A 24,000-nucleotide genomic window follows, 5' to 3' on the forward strand; every position below is an offset into this window, starting at 1 on the left:
TCAATCCATGATATAGGACTGAAGCTTACATTAGGCAAGGTAAGCAGACAATTTGACGAATACAGTTTAATTTATTTCCTTGATCCTGAAACATATGGATTCCAATAGTTCGCAGGCATCCTGCGTAAATAGAAAGTATCTTTTGCAAGCGAACGAAGATCTTACTTCAGTACAGTCCAAACTTTTCGTCAACAATAAGCTCTCCTAAAGTTTTGTTAAATAACGAATCGTTTCCTTTTAGTGAATTTCTGGAAACGCTTAATTTTCTTTATAAACGGCTTCAGCTGAAGCGTAAATAATATTTCTGACGACCTCATCCTACAACTGAGTGGTTACGAAAGCACGAGGAGTATTAGTATCAATTTAAGCCGTCGGGGCTTGAAGTTCCCTCGTATATGTTCAGAGGCTGAAAGAGACTGTGATTAGCTTGCATACGCTCTTATATTTTATCCTAGCTGTTGATATTCATTTTAAACGTCACCTGTTGCTGATATTATTGGATAGCATAAGCCGGACTCAGAGACCGCGGGGCTTTTTTGACTGATTGAATCACTATTTTGTTTTTTACTTTAGTAAACCAGGTCTGTCGTTTACAAAAAAGTACATTACATTATTTTATGTCAAATATGCGGACCTCTTAGGAAACACGCCCCTATTCTGATTAGTCCATTTCGATCAAATTTAGTTTATCGAGGGTTTTCTCGTACAGACACGGCCAGATGAGGCAGTTTGAAGTTAGGCTATTCATTTACATTTGGTCAAACGTGAAGGTCAGTTTGTTACTCGTTGTTTTATAAGAATTAAAAATTAATTTCACTTTTGGAATTTTTAGATCCATTTCTAGCCATTTCAGAAAACTTCAATTTCAAATTTTCCCGGGCGAACATCCCCCCGGACCCCCCTAGTTGGCTCACGCTAACGCGTTCGCATTATTCCCCCCCCCCCCCCCCCCACTTGAAAATCCGCTCCGCCCCGCGGGCCCTGGGACTTGTGATCTTTACGCCCATGACACTCAACTCTAGATATCATCCGACCTTGGTTGTCATGATCTAAGATTTGCATTGAAAAGCTTGTCAAAGATATTAAAATATCTGAATGGTTATTAATGGTCTTAAATTGAATGACGATAAAACATGCAGCGCTCATGCTACTCAGCGCTCGTTGTCGTCCACGGCTACCACTTCTCTCTGTTCAAGTTGGGGTGAGATGATCCTACCATCCTTTTCAGACCGTAATCTAGGAGCTATCTTGCTCAATACGTCAGTACAGAGAGATATTATCATATTAGTAACATTGTTAACTTATAGGAAAGGAAGTTTATTTATGTCTAGTCGTTCTAGCGCTGGAGCACTAAACGGGGGACATTGTAAACTGAAATAGACCAATTTCGATATATTAAAATTCAGTCCGAAACAAAAGGTACCATCTCGAGGCTCTGGGGAAAAACTCATACAAATCCTTATATTTATTCCCCAGAGCCTCGAGATGATGCCTTTTGTTTCGGACTGAATTTTAATATATCGAAATTGGTCTATTAGCAATAAATTCAAATCAAGTCAAATGTTGATTTTTGAGGGGAGGGGACAACGAGAGAACCTAGAGAAAAACCCCTTGGAGAAGAGAAAAGAACCAAAGAACTCAACCCACATGTGACGCCGAGTCTGGGAATCAAACCTGGGCCAGATTGGTGGGAGGCGAGTGCTGTCACCCCTCCGTCATCCTTGCACCCCTGTATGAGATAATTCACATTTATGACTGTACGTTCTCTACTGGATATCTAGAAAGCTATCTTATACGGACTACATTTAAAAAGTTAAGAGGAGCCTGGAATGAAGCTAAACTGACGAAAATGGTTCGGCTCGATGGTTGCTAGCAACCGACTGGCTTCTACGCGCTGTGGGTGAAAAAAACTTTAGCAATCTTCGACACCGTTGATGTAAATGATATCAGCCTTTGGTCTTTGGTAAGGTCGAGAATGGTTGTCACCTTGGGTAAGAGAGGACCGTCGGCTAGCGCTCCAAATACTAGGTACTCTACATTCAGAAAAGGAGGTGTTAAGAATGTCGGCAATGAACGGGGAAGGGGGGGGGGGGGGGGCGCCCAAATATGAACATATTCCTTCAAGACCCAGATTGGGATCTCGTCCGGGCCGCCAACAAGATATGTGCTCACCTCCATGAATTTGGTAGCGACAGATATCTGCTCATTGTCCTCCACTGGGACAGAAACGGAATCAGTCAAAGGCAAGTAGTCATCAGTCACGCTAACAAATGCCTGATTGACTTTTTTTGGCAAATAGCGCATCCTCACAGGTGAGATCCGCGTGCATGAGGGATTTTAGCTCATGTCCAGTTGATTTAACAGTGCCACAGAACTGCTTTACCTCTCTCCACCATGATCGCGAGGATTGGAGTCGCGCAAGTCTTTAACGTTGTTCTCGTATTTGTGCATACGGAAGAATTTGCGCTCGAGATTGGCCTTGTTTCTTAGGATCCTCAATACTGGGAGGCTCATTTCCGGATGCAAGTGCATTCTGATGGCGAGCGAAGGTTTAAAAGGTTGAGATCAGACCATACTTCTCTTGCCACAGTCGAACCTGTTTATATCTGTGGCAGGTACTGAAAATCTGGGCTCTCGACAATGTTTTTGAAAAGAAGTCAGACCCCTTGAGATCGTGTAGACGATTTTCAGGTACAAAAGGTTGCCTAAAGCATATCACAAAAACAAGCAAGCTAAAATCCTTTGAGTTCACTCCATAACAATTTAAGATGCCAGCGGAAAATCGAGAACTGTCACTATTTAGTAGGTCTTTTCTCCTCATGTCAGCCAATCACTTTGATTGCTTCACAGTGTTCTCAATTAGTGCCGCAGCGCTAAATCCAGTTGACACTTAAATAAAGTTTATTAGATAAACACTATTAAAATACCAAGTGATCATTCGCGCGGAGACATGATATCTTCACACGTGAAAAGATCAAGATTGCTATGGTTACATATAAAAATCGCGCCTTTTGATGCCTTTCGTGAAATGATTTAGTATTTCATTGGTGTTTATATAATAAAAAGAACACTACATGGCCGCACATGTTCGCTGCGCTCACTCGTGAAATATGTAATATCCTTAATTTATTATATAAACACCAATGACATACCAAGTCAGCTTTCGCGCAAAAACATGATATCTTCACACGTGAAGATAACATGTTATTTTCTCACGTGTAAAGGTCACTATTACTATGGTTACATATGAAAATCGCGCCTTTCGATGCCTTTCATAATTAAGAAATAGAAAACCTTTCTCATATATTTACAATCAGTCAATCGTACAAGGTATTGTGCCTAATTAAAGTTTCAAGAGTAACTCCAATATTCAAATCTGGGGATGCAACAGATCCTGCAAATTACAGACCCATAGCAGTTTTATCACCATTTAGTAAAATCCTAGAAAAAATTGTCAATGATCAGCTTATCTCATTTATAGATAAATACAATATCTTGTTCAAATACCAGTTTGGGTTTAGAAAAGACCATTCTACTGAGCTTGCTATTTTAGAAATAACTGACATCCTTAAAACCTCAATTGACAACAATCTCATTACATGCGGGGTCTTTCTAGATTTTTCCAAAGCCTTTGATACTGTCAACCATGAGATACTGCTAAGGAAATTACATAAATATGGAGTACGTGGAAAAGCTCTAGATTGGTTCACAAGTTACCTTACTAAAAGAACTCAATATGTGAAACTAGGTAATGTTGAATCTGAATTTCTCCAGATTGTTTGTGGAGTTCTTCAGGGATCAACCCTTGAACCACTATTATTTCTTCTGTACATAAATGATCTTGCTAACTCTTCAGACATGCTTTCCTTTCGACTTTTTGCTGATGATGCTAATATCTTCTATATTACTAAAACATCAAAAGATCTTGAGGCAGTTATGAACTCAGAACGTCAGAAAGTAATTAACTATTGCAATCTCAATAAGTTGTCTATTAACATGAGGAAAACAAACTTTATGATAATAACATCTCCACAGAAGCCAACTATACACAATATTAATATCTTAAACATTGAACGCAAAACTAGTATCAAATATTTAGGCATTTATTTAGATGAGCATTTGAATTGGAAAACTCAAATAGCACATGTACAAGGCAAACTGACTAAAAACCTTGGAATCCTAAACCAACTACGGAACTACCTGAATTTAAAGATGTTACGACAATTGTATTATACACTTACAATGTATTTACCCTTATCTTAATTACGGCGCAATGTGTTGGGGCAACAATTATCAGACTAATTTAAATAAGATCTGTACTAAGAAAAATAAATGCATCCGTAGTATTTTTTTTGCAAACAAACAAGAGCCCTCTTTCCCATATTACCAAATCCTTGAAGTTTTAAAGTTTGAAAATATTGTTAAATTCAAAATCTGCTCACTGGCATTAAAATTATACAACAATCCATCAACTGTTCCAGCAATCTTCCATAACTTTTTAACGCCTACAGCAACTGTCCACTCCTATAACACCAGAAATTCTGCTAAGGTTAATTTTTACCGACCACAAGTTAGAACTAACATAGGCAAATTTACTTTTAAGTACTCTGCTTCTGTCATGTGGGAAACTGTCCCCTTGGCACTAAAAAAAGCAAAAACATTTAACAAGTTTAAGAAACTTTATAAGGCCCACGTGATCTCTTGTCAATCAAATAATGTATGTTCTGTTTAATGGTCAAATGTATAGCACGTAACTATTTAATAATAATAATGGAGCTTGTTTAAAATATAATAATAATAATAATAATAATAATAATAATAATAATAATAATAATAATTGTCTTCTTATATTTTTTGTGTTTGTTACCGCTGCTGTTGTTGATGACGTGTCGTTCTTTTCTTTTGTTTTTGTTTGTCGTTGTTGCTGTTGTTGTTGTCTGTTTGTTTGTTTGTATGTTCCTTTTAATTTTTTCCCCCTTTTGCTAAGCTTGTCCTGTATAGATTGTAATATGCTTAAGTTATATACATGTAATTTTCTTCTGTACATTAGTCCTAGGCTCTACAAACGCTTTTTTCTATATCCCAGTAAAGCTCAGTGTCATTTCTTCGTTTACTTAAAAGGAGGTGGTGGTCAACTAGAAAGCCTTCGCTACTTTGACCACCAGACACATTTTATAACCTGTACTGTAATTATTTTATCTTGTAACCATGTGTTGTGACTATACTTTTCTTTCTATGTTGATGTTATGTAAATAGTGTGAAATAAATGAACCAATGAACCAGTGTTTCTATTGAGTTATAGAAACACGAGTGGAAGTTTGGGAGAACGAGAAATGCTGTGGGAACACGAGCCGCAGGCTATAACTCGATAGAAACACGGAGTACATGTTTTCTATTTCTTTTACGCGACGAAAAAAAGGAAACAACTTGTTAACTCTAACTATTACTTTTCTACCGATATTTATCTTCATTTATTAATCACCTTAGGCAGTCAATTTTGCAGGTGTTCGCTTTCTAACAGAGGGGACAAGTTCTCCAACCCACTTTACGTTAAGGGTACAGGTTGCTTTTTGAAGGTTCCATGCAAATTTCATTATGCGATCTCTAGGTTCATTATCAATATAATTATTATCAATATCAAGCTAGTTCCGAGGAGGTCCTTCGGTAATATGGCTAAATCTACGTTTTCAGCATTCACAACTGACGATGGATTTAAATTTTCAATTAACCTTCTTGCTGAATCTTCGTCTTCAGAGCGTAAAATTCACTTAACCGGCAAGAAGCATACGGTGATCCTATGACTCCGCTGAAAAAATATAGCTCTTAGTAAACGCGGTGATCGAAATATCGAAGTACATTTGTGCTTTTAATTAACAATGTGAGAAACCGATTTTCTTGTAGTATTTATACATTATTTTAATGGGGAAAGAAAGGCGAGTCGTGTTCTAGCTACCAGTTCCGAACGATTTCATCATATAAAGGTTCAAATACAACAGTTGTCTACTGTTTATCCTGGGTTATCAGACAAAACGTGATTCGCCAGCTGGCGACAATTTCTGAAAATCTAGTCTCCAGCACTCAATTTTTGGTCGTATTGGCGACCAGTGAGTCACAATTTCAAGCCCTGATAATTGAAAGAAAAACTGAAATTCCAACGTAACTAATTCTGCAGTCCAGTCCGATTGCAAATATCGACTTAGTAACCGCCCAGGGCGGGAGTCAGTCTAGCAAGAAATCTCAAGAAATCGTGGCGTCCTTGTTGAGGAAAGGTAAGATTGCACTTTTAGTTTGAGAAATGAGGTCTTCGGTTAAAAAGAATCGATAAATTCGCGTAAAGCGAAGTTGTTATCTAAAAAAAGGTCGATCTTTTTATCAAAGTTGTCCGTGGTCGCGCGATCGACTGGTTGAGGTCACTCTACTATAAAAACGCCAATAATTCCTCGATTCGCTCTGACGAAGGGCTAACGCTCGAAACGTCAGCTTTTAGAGTCTGCACGGTGGCCAATTTACATTATCAACTCCGTTGATAAAACCAAATTTTTGTATACTACTTCCCCACCGACGCAGCACCACAGTTTCTTTAGAAACTACCCCCTTCATTCATTTGAGGTCACTGATAGCCTTTATTTTGGTGCGGTCCCTAAAAGCGGCTGGTCTTTCATATACTGGAAATAATGTCCATAAAACAAACGAACAAGCAAACATAACAATAGCTAATTGTCAAGGCCTAATCGGAGTAACAAGAGTTCTTTTGTCCTCCGCCATTTTATTCCGGTACCAAAAAAACCTGACTTTGACGGCCGTTGGCAAAAATCAGGATCGGACAAGATCTGACCGGATCGGACGGGACCGGATCGGATAGGACCGGACCGGACCGGATCGGGTCGGTTCGGGTCGGATCGGCTCGGCTTGGATTGACAAAACTCGGACTGGATCAATAACACCAGACAACATGCTCAAATTCTGTGCCTTTCTCTCTTGTGTAGTCGTCTCCTCATTTATTGAGACTCATCAAAATGTTTTTTTTCAAAGGTGATTACAGATGCCGAAGTGGAATTATGAAAGATAAGATGTGACGAATTGACTGCGTAGGCAGCGGTCTTCCTTTTAAAAAATGACAAAAATTCTTTACTTTACCCCAGTCCCTTCTAATTGCACAATAGCCTGATTTAGCAACAGAGTGGGAATGTCAGTTGCCAATGTTGCGCACAGCAAAATGTCCATATTAGGTCATATTAGTCGAGTAGAATCCCATCTATTCTGCGGGCTCTCCTTTTGTCAACTGATGTTCCCTTTCTGTTGGTAGATCAGGCTATTGTGCAATTGTCAGGGACTGGGTAAAGTAAAAAATTGTCGTCAGTTTTCATGTTTGAAGAAGAAGACCGTTGCGCACGGAGTCAATTCGCTTATTGACGTCAATTCGTCACATTGTATCTTTCATAATTCTGCTTCGGAAACTGTAATCAACTCTGGAAAAAAAACATTTTGGCGAGTCTCAATAAATGAGGAGACAGCTACACAAGAGAGGAAGGCACAGAATTCGACTTTGTTATTGACTTTGTTATTGATTCAGTCAGTGTCAGTGTATGGAGGCAGTGTGGCCCAGTGGTTAGGGCGCTTGCCTTGAGATCCGGAGATCCCGGGTTCAAGACCCGCTCTGACCACTCAATGAATTTGTTCCTGGTAGTCCCTGGTTCAACTTCCCCGCTGCACTTGTAAATAGCCAACTGGTTTGCCTCCGGCCAGTTGGGATTCTTAACAGTTGTTGTTGTTGTTGTGTTCTGTTGTTCCATTGATTGTCTCATTGGCCCTGAAAAGCCCCTATGGGGAGCGGTCAATTAAGTATGTATTGTATTGTATTGTATAGTGTTTTGTCAATTTGATCCAATCTGATCCAGTCCGATCCTGGTTTTGCCAACAGCCGACTTTAACAGTTTCTTTGTTGCTAAATGTTCGCTACTAGTAACATAAGTCTCAAGTCAAGCCTTGAGCAGGTGACTCATCAAGATTTTATTTATGGTGATTATTGAAAAACAGAGTCGCTGAACCATTTCAAAGGACAACCTTTGTAAAAAAAAAAAAGTAATATTCACCTCTGCAAGCGACCATTACTAGCTATAAAAAAATGGATTATCACCGATTCCCAGGATTAAACGAGGCAATAGTGGAAGTGTTCTGATCCAGCCACATTTCATTCAATTGTTATAATGCACTTGTTACAAGATTGCCCGATGGAGGTGACCCTGGGCTGATCTGGGGAAGTTTGCTAAACGGGCATTTTAAGAAAATTTGTAATATTTTCCCAGTTGTTGGAATTTTTTTGTCAAAAGCTCCCAGTATTTGACAAAACCAAAGACTGAAGAGGACTTAAGGACTTTGGACAGTTAGCAAACATTCACTACTTTGCCTTCTGATCAAATTGAACTTTAATTTCATTTTTTAACAACAAGGGAGGAAACACTGTCATCACCGTTAATTTGCAGTACAACATCCTTTTCTAAGTTCTTCTCAGGATTCTCAACAATTAGCAAACATTCAATACTTTGAATTCTGATCAAATTGAACTTTAATTTGATTTTTAACAATAAGGGAGGAAACACTGTCATCACCGTTAATTTGCAGTACAACATCCTTTTCTAAGTTCTTAACTTAATGGAACTAATACTCTGATACTTGGGAAATAAACACTTGAGTATATTTTATTTGTTGCAAGTGATGAAAAAGTACACATATTGGAAAATATGAATTTAAAACTTAGAAGCTATTCAGGACATTTCTCTTTGTCCTGAATTCTTCACAAACTTTCTTAAACTGATTTCAGCTAAGATTACTGTGCAGTAAATGGTAACATACAGCTGTGGCATTATCAAAGGTCGTCTGCATTTTTAAATGGGGCACAGATATAGTACTGAATGGATTCGTGTTCTACTCTCTGCTCACTTCCACCATAGTAATAATAGTAATAACAACAACGATAACAATAATGATAACGATGATAATTCCTGTGAAATTTCATTTGCGGAAGCCAAGAGAGTATTACTTAACAGTATATTGACTAGAAACAAACCTAATTTACATTCACTTTCAACACACATTATTTATATATGCAATTACAAAACTAGTTTTGTCCACAAGACCTTGTCAGTTGGTCGCCATATTTGTTTTGCATGTGAAACTGCTTCATGTAACAATGGATGAAAACATGTAACAAAATAATAAAACAAAACATATGATTTAGGTTTAAGGTACGGACACGATTTCATGTAACAATTGCTAACTATGGTATCGTGTTTTGTTTTGTTATTTCGTTACTTGTTTTCATGCATTGCTACATGAAGTAGTTTTAAATGCAAAACAAATATGGTGACCAACTGACGAGGTCTTGTGGACAAAACTAGTGTAAATGAAAGTGTTGAAAGTGAATGCAAATTTGGTTTGTTTCTAGTCAATAAACAACAACAATAATAATAATAATAATAATAATAATAATAATAATAATAATAATAATAATAATAATAATAATGAAAATAATCAACAGTGGTAATTCCCATTGTTGTAGGTGCCTTGAGAGTTGTTAAGGAAGGCACTAAAAACAGCTACCAGTATGCGAAATCCCAGGTGATAACAACCTGCATGAAATCCAGAAAACATCACTTTTGGGAACAGTACACATTTCTGAGAAAGGTCCTCTCAATTAAGTAAATAGAACAAACACTCTTCTAGTGCCTTAGAACCATAGTTTGGTTTTGTCCCTAGTAGGCAAATGCAGACAAACTGAAGTAATAATGATAATGATAATGATAATGATAATGATAAGAGTGAGCTAAATGCTGCCAACAGGATTGAGGCTATGAACACCCTTGCTGCCCCTGTAGTTACTTATAGTCTGAACATCATAAGATGAAAACGAATGAAATTAAGAAGTTAGACAGGAAAACCACTTCTGAATGTATCGTGCAAAGGCAGATGAAGAAAGAGTGTACCTACCCAGAACATCCGGGGGAAGAGACCTTACTCATATAGAATCTGCCTATAAAACAGCTACCAGTGCTGTGGGATTGGAGGCACTATAGGAGATATACCATAGCCATTAGCTTTAAGGTGGCTCAAAATCAGATCAGATTTTGATGTGTCATTATAGCCACTCTTTATCAGTTGATGCTACAATCATGGTACCAAAAAACTGCCCAATCACTGGTGAACACGTTGGTATTATTTTTGTGACACAATAGGTTACCATAGCAATACTATGACATGGTAAAAACACCCTTAATTTCAGCTTGAAGCGCATATATTTAAAAAACGGCACAGTGAAATTTTTTCTTATAACAGAATTTTGATTAGCAGGATAAGATATAACTTTTGGCAAAGTTTAAAAAAATTCTGTTCGTGGTGTTCGAAAAATTAAGACGGCTCTGAACCCCATGTACAGAATTTTTTTGAACTTTGCCAAAAGTTACATGTTATCCTGCTAATCAAAATTCTGTAATAAGAAAAAATTTCACCGTGCCATCTTTTAAATATAAGCGCTTAAAGCTGAAATTAAGGGTGTTTTTAGCAGGTCATAGTATTGCTATGGTAACCTATTGTGTCACAAAAATAATACCAACGTGTTCGCTAGTGATTGGGCAGTATTTTGATACCATAATTGTAGCATCAATTGATAAAGAGTAGTAATTATGATCCATCAAAAATCTACGTCTTGGAAAGTGCTGGAAACTGCTTTGAGCCACCTTAAATAATCTAAGAAGATGAATTGGCTTATGTTATATTGTCAGCATTCAAGCGAACTTGTTATTGGTCTCTTCTCAGTTTAGTGACACCTACGCCCTGATAGTGGGGAATTGATAAGGCTCAGTGCCCACCTTTCACCCACCCAAAGGGCTGAAGCTTTTGGCCAAGTGTTCTTAACAGTGGTCTTTCTTTATCACCCACAACATCCCAGGGTCCCATTTCTCGGGAAGCTGATGGTAAGTGCATAACATGCTCAAAGTGCTGCTTGTAACTTGAAACTGATTTTTGCAGTGGGGAGGGGGGGGGGGGGGAAGTAACATTACAATGATCCATAGTCCATGGACTACCCTGATGGACCAGGTTCATAAAATGGAGCAAATGGAGAAAAATAGAGCAGAAATGGACTACCTTAAAGAAAATGGACTTGTTTTTAACTTGTCAATGATAATTTAGTTTGGATGCTACCTAAGCTCAAAAGAATTTTAAATGATTTTAAAAACTTGCATCACTGTCTTTTGCCAGAATTTGCCTGAAAGATTTTCGTGTGTTAGACTGTGGATGTTTATTTTCATTTGGTCTCCACATTCAGAAAAATTGAGTCATACAGCTGAACTTTGAGTAGTGACTGGTTTGAACTTTATTACGAGGGCAACTTACTTAGGTAGGCATCTCTAGGCAAGCAGTAGTCTGATTTTCCTCTCCCACTGAAAACCACAGTTGGCTTGATTTGCTTAAACTTCAAATTCATGTGATTTGATTTGATTTAGTGTCCTCAATTGTTAGAGCACATGCAAATAGCTAGATGAGAAAGGAACTTACATGTTTAGTTACCAATAGTGTTAAAACTTTAAAAAACTCATTCATAATTCATCAACCTAACAGCCTATCAAAACACCGATAAAACATCACTCGTATGATCTTTATATCCTGATAGAACACTCCTCGTTAGTTTTCTTTATATAAAGAATACTGATAAGGCATAGCTTGTTTTTCTTGTGTGCCATTATTCACCTCTCACAATTTGAACCATTGTTTTGAGCCCAGAGAGACACGCTCTTTGTGGAATGTCTTTTAAGCCGTTCAAAAAACTCGCAGCGCTTGTTTTACCGCGTCTAAAAACACTGGTAAAAACCTCGGTAAAACACTGCTACTCGTTTTTTAAACATTACATTATTATTATCAATTAAGTCAAGCCTACTGTGTCAAAGACTATTAACGGAGAGCTTAAGAGTAGAGCAGTAATCACTCCGCCGACTGCTCAGTTAAGCTTTTTAATTAATTATCAATTCCCGTGTGACATCTTGGATTTAGCCTGCGAATTTCAGTGACAAAGTTCTGAATAAAGCCTGGTTTTTACTAGCGATGCAAGCACAAGCACAAGCATAGGAGCACTTATTTCACCGTGAAAATGGGGTTGACAGGCCCACCAGATTCCAAAGAAATTTGGTCACGAACTGGATGTTTCGTTTGTGGTCCGAATTTCAGCTCCACCATGCTTTGTAAAACATAAAGTTTCTCCCTTCATCATATTATGGAAAGGAAAACAGGGTTGCACATTGTCAATAACTGTAAGGACCAACAAAGGCTACCAAATGTTCGGAATATCGTTCTGAAAATTACTCTTCATTTTCGTCTGTTTTTAGTGCTAACTGAGATCTTGCCTCACCTAAGATGCCACGGCCGGTTTTGCACAAGAAGAGCTGTGCTGTCAACAAGAATTCCCGGTGCACAGAAGGGAGGAGTTGTGGTTGGGAACAAAACAATGTGACAAGACACCAAAGGGACCATACTGGAGAGAGGCCTAGTAAATACAAGCAAGATGGCAAGTGCATTGATGAACCTAAGAAATCACGTGGACATGAAAGATATCGTAGTGGAAAAAAGCCTTATGAATGTGAACAGAGTGGGAAACGGTTTGGTAAAGCAAGATCTCTAAAAAGACATAAGGCAATCCACACTGGAGAAAAGCCTTATGAATGCAAACAGTGTGGAAAGTGTTTCAGTCGAGGACAAAATTTAAGGATTCATGAAAGAACACATACTGGAGAAAAGCCTTATGAATGCAAACAGTGTGGCAAGTGTTTCAGTCAAGGACAACATTTAAGGATTCATAAAAGAACACATACTGGAGAAAAGCCTTATTGGTGCAAACAGTGTGGCAAGTGTTTCAGTCAAAGACGAAATTTAAGGAGTCATGAAAGAACACATACTGGAGAAAAGCCTTATGAATGCAAACAGTGTGGAAAGTGTTTCAGTCAAGCACAAAATTTAAGGAGACATGAAAGAACACATACTGGAGAAAAGCCTTATGAGTGCAAACAGTGTCACAAGTGTTTTAGTGAAGCAGGATCTCTAAGAAGCCATGAAAGAACACATACTGGAGAAAAGCCTTATAAGTGCAAACAGTGTGGAAAGTGTTTCTGTCGAGGACACGATTTAAGGAGACATGAAAGAACACATACTGGAGAAAAGCCTTATGAGTGCAAACACTGTGGCAAGTGTTTTAGTGAAGCACACAATTTAAGGATTCATGAAAGAACACATACCGGAGAAAAGCCTTATGAGTGCAAATAGTGTGGCAAGTGTTTTAGTCATGCAGGATCTCTAAGAAAACATGAAAGAATCCACACAGGAGAAAAGCCTTACGAGTGCAAACAGTGTGGGAAGTGTTTCAGTCAACCACAAAATTTAAGGATTCATGAAAGAACACATACTGGACAAAAGCCTTATGAATGCAAACAGTGTGGCAAGTGTTTTGGCCAAGCCATTTCTCTAAGGAGACATGAAAAAACCCACACTGGAGAGTCGATAAAAGAGCGTGGTTTAAACCAGGATGAAAAGCATAGTTGTTGGATTTGCCAGGAGGAGTTGAGCAGCGAGCCTGTTCTTCTTGAGCATTACCAAAATCATATGAAGTTAGAGGAGCCTTCAATCTGAATTGGTTTGGCGGCCAACCTAATTTCAAATTGATCAAGGATGGAATAATCTCAATAAAATGTAGAAATGGAGGACTTGAATGCTCGGTGCTCTGACCTCAACTTTGAAGCTTTCGTTGGACGTTTCTACCCTTGCATCATTCACACTGATTGTTAGAGGTTGAATTTGGATTGTAAAAGCTATGATTTTTGTATGTACCAGTTGAAACTACTTGGACTCTTCTTGTATAGGTAGTTACGATCTCCAAACTATTACTTGTTATAGGAAAGGTCTGCTCCTTTCTTCCCTCTTCAGGTGGATAAATTCACTGCTATCGCACGATTTCAAGTTCTTTGCCCCTCCTTCATGTCTTTGTTTGCAGTTCTTAATTATTATTTTTTTTCTGTTATTATTTACAAAGTTGAGTTCTGAATGATTTATGTGTGATTCTTCGAGTTTATAGTTGCTGCACAGAATATGGAGCGCAATTCACTTGAAAATACTTCCTTGAGTCTTTCTACTGACGAGGATCAACTAATGGCATTCAGTCTCTGCCTCTTGTTAGCGGAATAACAACACTACATACTTGGTGACCCGAGCTGATTAACACTAATTTTGCATTCGTGCAGTTTCCTTAATTGTGTTAACTCCTCATCGGTGTTCTTCGAATTTCACTTTGGAGTTTATGTTGTGTATACATAACATAAACACCTACGGGAACATCCCGGTTTGTTACATCAATGTTGTTGTTATCCAATACTTTTATCATTGTATCCAGACGATATTCGCAAGAGTGAAATTTTCAGTGTGAGGGTGGAGAGGAATAGACATGCAGTTAATTCATCGCCCAAATGTTATGTATTAAAAAATTGAGAAACAACACGAACGACAATAAAAGATATTGTTCATTTTCCAAAAGCGAATTGTTTCTTTTGAAATTTTGATTTGCGAGTACTTCAATGTGCTGTTTTCTAGTAGAGTTCAAAATCCTTAAATTTCTACCGCGGTCAGAACTGCCTTCCCCATCTGGAGGTTTGTAGCACGCCAGGAGTCTTTGTGCTAAGAGGAGATGGGCTTCGGTGACCGTTAGTCTGCGTTTCTTAGTGATGTTGTGCAATTTCTGGGAGAGGTGGCATGGTGGTGCATTTAGTTTGGGTGGTCCTGTCTCTCGGTGATCGGGGTCGGGAAGAGTCGTGTTACTTGAGCTGATAGCTGGAACCGACGTGGAGCATTGAGGGATGGTTGGCGCATGTGCGACTGGTTGTAATTGGGCCCTTTTTCGACGGAGTACGCGGTTGCCAGTGGCTATTGCGTTGGAAGCGTGGCGACTAGCTGGCGACGACCTGACCAGAAATCCATGGTGATTCCCGTTGCAACGAGCGAGGCTTGGTGTAAGCTTGCGAAGGATGGGCGCGCTTGTCGTATTTCATTTTTGAGGCCTCCTTGCGTAGAGTAATGTCAGCAAATACTGTCGAATGTTCTGCCAGTGCAGGTTTTAGGAGGTCTTCCGAGAGTGACAGTGTAGAGTTTGGTAAGGTGTTGATTATAAAATCTCTGGCACTATCGAAGATTGTTTATTCTGCTTTGAGCAACTGTGTCCCTAGGGACATTGTAATTAAAATAAGAGAAAAGATCTTTGCCTTTCTTTGGAACAAGAAAAGTGATACTATCAAAAGAGACGGTCTTTATCAGGATTATAGTAGAGGTGGCTTAAACATGACTGACGAAAGCTTTGCGACTCTCTTGGATTCCCCGTCTGCTTCACTTTTCGTTCTCAAACTGGAAATCAATTCCCAACAACTTTTTCAGGAAACTTGGCTGTTTAAAGTTTTTACTTTTGTGCAACTATGATACAAAATTTCTCGATCCCAAATTACCGGTTTTTTTTATGGAGAAATGCTGTCTTTCTTCAGTGAACTTAAATTGTTGCATAGCTTCGATCAAGGTAAAACTGTCCTGTTTAACAATAAAAAACTTGTAATAGACAATAAACCGTCCATTATAAGACAATAGCTTGCAAAAAGAGGCTTAGAAAAGGCTAAAACTAAAGACTTCTACAAATTACTGAACAACAAAACTCATTACTCGCCACAGACTGGACCGAGTAAATGGAGCTGTACCGCTAACTGTAGATGATTGGCAAAGGATATATAATACAATTCCGTCTCAATGAACGCTTTTGCCTCCAAAATAGCTAACAAGTATAAGATATAAGAGTTAAGTCGACAAAATGCTCCTTATCTTACTCTGATCAGTATTATTGCGATATGTAATTCCCTATCAATCGAATTAGCTCCAATTGTATGTTGACTGTTTCATACTTTTCTGTTTTTGGTATTCTATCCTAGTGTTATTTTCTTCCTTTACTGTGACGTGTTAGGCAATAAAGTATTATTTTAAAAAACGTGACCCATGAAGGTTACCTTAAGCACCAGGAATTTCATTTTATCGATATTCACCTTTACATGATGTTTACATGATATTCCTTAAATTGCTTAAGTATAGTGAGAATTTTTCGGTCGTGCTCAATTCTGCCTCCGTGTCGGTAGCACCACAGTCCGGGATTAAAATGTCGTCGGCGATACTGATGACTTGAAGACCTCCGAGAACCATATGGATGCGTGATCACCAGGGATGATCTTAACCTCGGGTGGATGTTTTGGAAGGCGCCCTAGACACCTACCACTGACATGTATTTCATTCCATTTAGCTTATGAAGGTTCTTTTCTGCCGTGGGAATGATTTACTTTGGGCGACATATTGCCTTGTTAAGGGTATTAGAGGGGTCTCAACAGATCCGCAGCTATCCTGGTTTCGTGGGGGTTGAAAATCCATTCCGTTGGTTGAGATACTCTCACAAGTTGGCCAGTGGCTTCGTAGATATCCAGGGCTGCTTTGATTGATTCTAAATTTGAAATGGGTTGGCAGTGATTGGGGGGCGTGGGTGGGTTTGATTTTTGGATCCAGGTCCAAATTGACCGGTTGGCCGAGGACACCAAGCCCCTTAAAGAGCGAGGGACAGTTCTATGCAATAACGTCCCGAGTCAAAGATCCTAGTTTGGGTCAGATCCACACTGAAGTGCTGGTGGCATTGGAGGTGGCCCGGTTGCCTTTTCGTTGTTGCCTGCAATAATGTAACAGGTAAAGGTAAGCGATTTTCCGAATTTATTGACCAACTGGATGAGAATGGCGCTTATCATTTAGTACCCGACGTTCCATCACGCATATTTACTCGATGTTGTGAAAAAGGGCCTGGAAAGGATTCTTACAGATGGTAAGGGACTTTCCTAAACTCTGTCCCGAACGAAAAAAACGGACTACCTCTGCATGGAGCTTGTCCACAATTTCCGAAAAGATCTTTTGGCTAAATGGTAATCAAGCGCCCTGGGTCTCCCAGTGACGGTAGTGGTCACGATTTGAAAGTATGGTTTGTACATCGAGGATAGGTTTGTCGTGCTCTACTCTTGCATGACGCATGTGTGCTTACATGGGGATAATGTGATATGTAATTACAGAGGTGTAGTTCCCCAGCCTCACTAGCAAGAAGCCTTCTAGCTTACATGAGGACACATATACGACTAACATGTGATGTGTAATAACCGAGTGGTAGTACCCCAGCTTAACTGGCAAGAAGCCTGCAAGCTTACATGGGGATAACGTGATGTGTAATGTCCTCGCTCCCCACCCTAACTTAAGCCTGCAAGGTTACTCCGGAATGTAGGATTAGTGCGGCCTGTAATGCCGTCCTAATAACCCTCTGAAGTCAAGTTATTTTAAAATTCTTAAAGTGCTTTTATCCGAAATAATTAAGTTAGAGAATCGTGTATTTTGGTTTGCATAGTTGCTGGAAACGGCCATCTCGAATAATTGTGACATGTTAGAATTGCTCTCGTGTTTTTATACAAAAGTTATTCTTATAAATAACCTAACATGTCACAATTATTCAAGATGGCTTAGACTTGCTTTAAAAAAAACCTTTGAACAAATTTGTTTGAAAAAAGTATTTCCTCAGGTTTAACATATTGTCATTAGGTTGAAGGTTTCCTATTGAGGGAAGGGACCCTAATTATTATAAATGAGCGCAGCCTTTTTCTTTTCTTTCTTATTTTCCAAACATTTGTGAGCAAGAGCGATTTATAAAGACCCTGATATCGCGTTCTCATGAGTTAACACAAGTGCTACAAAAACGGATCCATTTCTGACGACCTCATCCTACAACTGAGTGGTTACGAAAGCACGAGGAGTATCAGTATCAACTTAAGCCGTCGGGGCATGGATTTTTTCGAAGTTTGAAGTTCCCTCGTATATGTTCAGAGGCTGAAAGAGACTGTGATTGGCTGGCATGCACTCTTATATTTTATCCTAGCTGTTGATATTCATTTTAAACGTCACCTGTTGCTAATATTATTGGATAGCATAAGCCGGACTCAGGGACCGCGCAGGGGGTGTGGCTCATCTCTCCCCCCCCCCCCCCCCCCACTTTTTTCACTGATTGAATCAAATTTGACTCTTTTTGTAAACGACAGACCTGGTTTACTAAAGTAAAAAACAAAATAGTGATTCAATCAGTGAAAAAAGGAGGTGTTAAGAGTGTCGGCAATGGGGGTATCCAGAATATAAACATGTTGCTTCAAGACCCAGATTGGGGATCGCGTCCCGGCCGCCAACAAGACATGTGCTCACCTCCCCGAATTGGGTATCAACAGATATCGGCTCGTAGTCCTCTACTGGGACACAGACGGAATCGGTCAAAGGCGAGTAGTCATCCGTCACGCCAACAAATGCCTGATTGATTTTTTTTGGCAAACAGCGCATTCTCGCAGGTGAGATCCGCGTCAATGAGGGATTTTAGCTCACGTCCAGTTGATTTAAAAGAGCCACAGAACTGCTTTACCTTTCTCCACCATGATCGCGAGGATTGGAGTCGCGCGCAAGTCTTTAACTTTGTTCTCGTATTTGTGCATACGGCAGAATTTGCGCTCGCGATTTACCTTGTTTCTTAGGATCTTCAATACTGGGAGGCTCATTTCCGGATGCAAGTGCATTCTGATGGCGAGCGAAGGTTGAGAAGGTTGAGATCAGACCATACTTCTCTTGCCACAGTCGAACCTGTTTATATCTGTCGCAGGTTCTGAAAATCTGGGCTCTCGACAATTTTTTTGAAAAGAGGTTAGATCCCTTTGGATCGAGTAGACCATTTTCAGGTACAAAAGGTTGCCTAAAGCATCTCACAAAAACAAACAAGCGAAGATCCTTTTGTGTTCACTCCGTAACAATGAATTAAGATGCCAGAGGAAAATCGAGAACTGTCATTCTTTACTAGGTCTTTCCTCCTTACGTCAGCCAATCACTTTGATTGCTTCACAGTGTCCTCCATTAGTGCTGCAGCGCTAAATCCAGTTGACACTTTAATATAGTTTATTAGATAAACACTATTAAAATACCAAGTGATCTTTCGCGCGGAGACATGATATTTTTCACACGTGAAAAGATCACTGTTGCTATGGTTACATATAAAAATGGCGCCTTTTTGATGCTTTTCGTGAAATGATTTAGTATTTCATTGGTGTTTACATAATAAATAGAACATTACATGGCCGCACATGTTCGCTGCGCTCACTCTTGATATATTTTCCAACACTCGAAGAGTAAGTTCGTATCTCTGCGCGGCCATGTAATATCCTTAATTTATTATATAAACACCAATGAAATACCAAGTGAGCTTTCGCGCGAAAACATGATATCTTCACCCATGAGGATAACATGTTAAGATCACTGTTACTATGGTTACATATGAAAATCGCGCCTTTCGATGCCTTTCATAATTAAGAAATAGAAAACATGTACCATGTTTCTAACGACTTTTTATATAATAACCCAAGTTATTCACGGATTTTGATTGGTACTTGCCTATGATCTATTAGAGGGCAGACGCACGATTGACGTCACCATCAGCTTTTATGCGAATAAAGTTTAATTCTTTATTATATAAAACAAATAGATTCCATGTAACCGTGGGTCTGTTCAGTAATAGATCACAGAAGACGTCAAAATGTGGTAAGAACATCAGTGACACACTCGGCTATCACCTCGTGTGCCACTTTTTTGTTCTTACCACATTTTGACGTCACCTGTGATCTATTACTGAACAGATGCACGGCAACATGGAATCTATTTGTTAAATAGAAACACGAGTGAACGTTTTGGAGAACGAGAAATGCTGTGGGAACACGATCCGCAGGCGAGTGTTTCCACAGCTTTTTCGAGTTCTCCCAAACTTTCACGAATGTTTCTATAACTCGATATAAACACGGAGTACATGTTTTCTATTTCTTTTAGAAAACAACGCGACGAGAAAAAGGAAAACAATTTGTTAAGTCCAATTATCAAAATGTAAATTCTCTTTGCTCGCGCCATCACTATGTCAACTACTCGCGCTGGTTCTGTGTCTCCATCGAGTTATAGAAACACGATTTTTAACCAATCAGCGCGTGTATTTTCTTAGGACTGTTTTCTAAGTAATAAATAGAATATTACATGGCCGCTTGAAGATACGAAATTTCTCTGCTCGTGTTGAAAAATATTGCACTCGTTCGCTGCGCTTACTCTTGAAATATTTTCGACACTCGAAAAGAAATTACGTATCTCCGCGCGGCCATGTAATATCCTCTATTTATCATTAGGTTCATCACAAATAACAAAGACCTCTTTGGGAAAATTACGTTTGAAAATTAGGTTGATCCGCCGTGTGCCCATGTTTTAAATACATGGAACAGATAGGCCGTTCTAGTTGAAGTACTTCATCTCCCACTGGTCATGACATTGAAATACAAAGTGAAGGAAAAACTGAAAATCCAACCTAGCTAATTCTACAGTCCAGTCCGAATGCCAATAATTGACTTAGTAACCGCCCAGGGTTTACCGCCAACAGTTAGTCTGGCAAGAAATCGTGGCGTCCTTGTTGAGAAAAGGTAAGATTGCACTTTTAGTACGGTCTGTTAGGTCGGAAAATTACGAAAATCGTGACAAGACGCGTAAAAACACCAAACTTGGCAAAAATGTAGTTTAGAGTATAACTAATCATTTCAAAAGGGGTGCCACAAAAAATTACCCCAGGGGGGGGGGGGGGGAGGGGGGATTTTTTTTGTAAGTAAGTCTCAGTTGTGGTGTGTCAAAAGCAGCCTGCCATTATGAGCTATGAAATAATTTAATTTCTTGATTACAGTGTGAAATAAGTGTTGGTATAGGTAAAATAAAGACCAAGTATGAAAATTTAATAAGCTGTGCTCAAATGTAAAAATATAATGCCTTTTTGTAGGAAAAAAGGCGAAAAAAGACGACAAATATGCGTAGTCATGATAAAGCTCAATTCCACATGAATTTCACTTCCTTTATGATTTTAATGTTTTAGCGAGAAGATATTTACTAAGTTCCTTTTATTTAAATTTGTTGTAACTTGATGAAAATCTTTAAACAATAAATGGTAATAAAAAGCCAGCGGTGTTTCCATACAATATGCGCCTTACCTCCCGGTGACCCGCGTGACAGTGGAGTTGTTGAGAGGTACGTTTTCTTGTTTTACGCGGAATTTCACCATCTGAACAGTAAGTATCAACTCATGTTTTATACTCCATCCTTCTATGAGGTAAAATTCATTTCGTTATGATGTGAAACAAAGTCAAGTTGGTTTTTTAAAAACGAAGAGGTCAGTGATTTTTATTTTTATCCGTATATGTGAGCCGGTGTTCAATAAAAGTTACTCTGAATAAGCGTTATAACTTGAGATGAATGAAAAACTGTGAGAAATCACCAGATGTTCATATGATAAAAAAAATGGTTCAAGAAGGAAATGTTTAAGTAGGTTTATTATTTGATTTCAACGAAAAATTATGGAGTGACACAAATCTGGCAAGCGGAGCGTGTTAAACTATTCAATGGTTCTCGGACTCAAAGATACGATGACGGATAAAACAAAAATGCCATTCAATTTATTTTAGTTCAGACTGAAATTTCCTGAGTTAACAACGCTCTAAAAACAAAACCATTCTTAGATTAAGAATATTTTAAATGATATTTCTTTTTTCAGACGTTAGCCAACCAGTGAGTGCAAAGGATTAATCTCTGTTCAGCCAGGTCCGCTTCAAGAGATATCACACTGCCTGACACGTATTCCTTAGTTCCTCTTGTTTCTATAAAAACATCAGAAGTAAACGTCCCTGCCACAAGTCAAGCAGCTGTGGAGACCGTAAGCGTGGATCAGTTGTCTATTGCCATTGAAAAACAAGTTCACTGGTTGAAGTACTGTGAACAACATTTTTATGAGGAGCTTACCAAAGGTATTCATCTTTCATGGGCTGCTTATCGCGCATCTGTAACGGAACTGCCTAACCCTTTGCCATGCTTGGGTAGCTTGTTGCCATTGTTTTAAGAGAAGGCTGCCACAGTAGCCATGATGAAACATGGAATGTCTGTGATTAAGAAGGCAACAGAATTTCTTAACCCGGGCCAAATTCCTGTCACTGTCTGTGACCAGCCTCTTTTTGCTATCCCAAAAGTTGTTCAGTGGAACTGGCCTGCTAAACACGGAGAAAATGTTCACGTTGTCATGCTGGGGGGCCTACACATTGAGATGGTGCTGTCGACCATGTGTGGTGACCTTGTAGCTTTATCTGGCTGGACTACAGCACTAACTGAGGCAGGGATAGCATCCAGTGGGACATCAGATTCCTTCCTTAAGGTAGCGCATTTGACGAAAACCAGACGCGCCCACCAGGTAACCGCAGCAGCTTTGTATAAATTGCAGCATGTTGCCTTTCGGGAACTAAACGGTCAACAGGACGAAGAGGAGTTTCAGAAGTGGCACGATGGAATGGTTAAGACCAGCCCAACGTACAAGTTTTGGGACATGATCATGCAAATGGAACTCAAAGTACTGTCATTCGTGAAAGCACATCGTGAAAACAACTTCTCTGTACGTAGAAACCTTGGAATCTCTTGCTCCTTGGTCCTTTGCTCTTGATCACACTAATTACGCGAGGTGGCTACCTTTTCACATAAGAGATATGAAGTGCTTACCAGGCGTTCAACAAAGCCTCAGAGATTGCTGGGTCATTTCGAAGTCATTAAGCACTTTTTCAAGCATCCCAATCGACCAGGCACACGAGCAAAATAACGCAAGGGTGAAGGGATCAGGTGGAGCTGTAGGACTAATGGAAAGTCCTGTCGCATTTAGAAGATGGATGGTGGCCGGACCAGAAACTGCTCGAGTGTTGCAAGAGTTCGAAAGTCAGTTGAAAGTGAAACAAATGTTGATGAAAATAACAAACACCACGAACAAGGACTTTCTACACAGAAAACCTTTCAAAGTCATGTCAAGCAACTTGTAAGTACAATTTCAGAAATGGGAAACCCTTTTAAGGATGACTGCCCTGAATTACTTGCCCTTGACACACGCAATTGCGCAGATTCCTCAGTCGTGGATACTGTGCATAGAGTCCAGGAACTTGGATCACGCCAGTACAAGAAATTTGTAAAAGATGTCATTGATGAAAGGACTGTATCGATTCACGATACGATTTCAAAGAATACCTTGCCACTGTTCAAGCGCCAGCAGCCGAAGCAAATCTGCAAATCGTCCTTAAAGTTGACAGCGGTAACAAGTGACCGTTACCTCCTCAGTTGTTTGTATGTTGCCAGCCAACAGCGCGAAGGAGATCTTGAAGAGTTCTTCAAGCATGAAAATCAGCCGTATCCACCTTATTTGTCAGAGTTTGGCAATCTCCGATTCGGGTAAAAGTCTGATTTGATTTCATGCGTCAACAAAGAAACACCGCCACTTCCACCACCAGCATCTTACGATGGCAAAGTTTTTGATGGAGCAGCTATTGTGCATGCCCTTCCAGTTTCATCTGTCGCTACGTTTTCTGGATATGCAGATTCCAAGTTCTTACCTTTCCTGGAAAACCACTTGAAGGGTACCAAACGAATTGACGTTGTGTGGGATGAATACCGAGTAGCAAGTCTGAAAGAATCTGCCCTTGAGAAGAGAGGAAAAGGGGTGAGACGAAGGGTAGCTGGGCATGTCAAGTTACCTCAGGACTGGCAGGTATTTCTCGAAGAAAGCTGCAACCATGAAGAAGCAGACACGAGGATTCTTGTAAACGTTAGAGATGCTTTGGATAAGGGGGGAAGAAGTGTATTTGTTCGCACTGTTGACACATGTTCTTGTTATTCTAATTGCGCACTTCCACACGTTGTCTTCATTTGGTCTGGATTGAGCTTTTGGGTCGCCTTTGGGATGGGAAAGAATTTTCAGCTGCTTTCTGTTAACACCATTTGTGAGTATTTGGG

At 39.4% G+C, this 24,000-nt stretch overlaps 1 protein-coding gene and 1 pseudogene across 1 annotated transcript in view; one reads left to right on the top strand and one right to left on the bottom strand.

Moving 5' to 3' along the window:
• Nucleotides 1-24,000, top strand: part of LOC138014159 (zinc finger protein 721-like) — a 49,223-nt pseudogene that overhangs the window by 9,749 nt on the left and 15,474 nt on the right.
• The window catches only part of LOC138038315 (striated muscle preferentially expressed protein kinase-like), a 390,347-nt gene that overhangs the window by 1,966 nt on the left and 364,381 nt on the right, over nt 1-24,000 (bottom strand). The gene's annotated exons all lie outside the window — the stretch shown is intronic.

The sequence above is a fragment of the Montipora capricornis genome, chromosome 1, assembly GCF_036669925.1.
Source record: "Montipora capricornis isolate CH-2021 chromosome 1, ASM3666992v2, whole genome shotgun sequence".
Taxonomy (NCBI): domain Eukaryota; kingdom Metazoa; phylum Cnidaria; class Anthozoa; order Scleractinia; family Acroporidae; genus Montipora; species Montipora capricornis.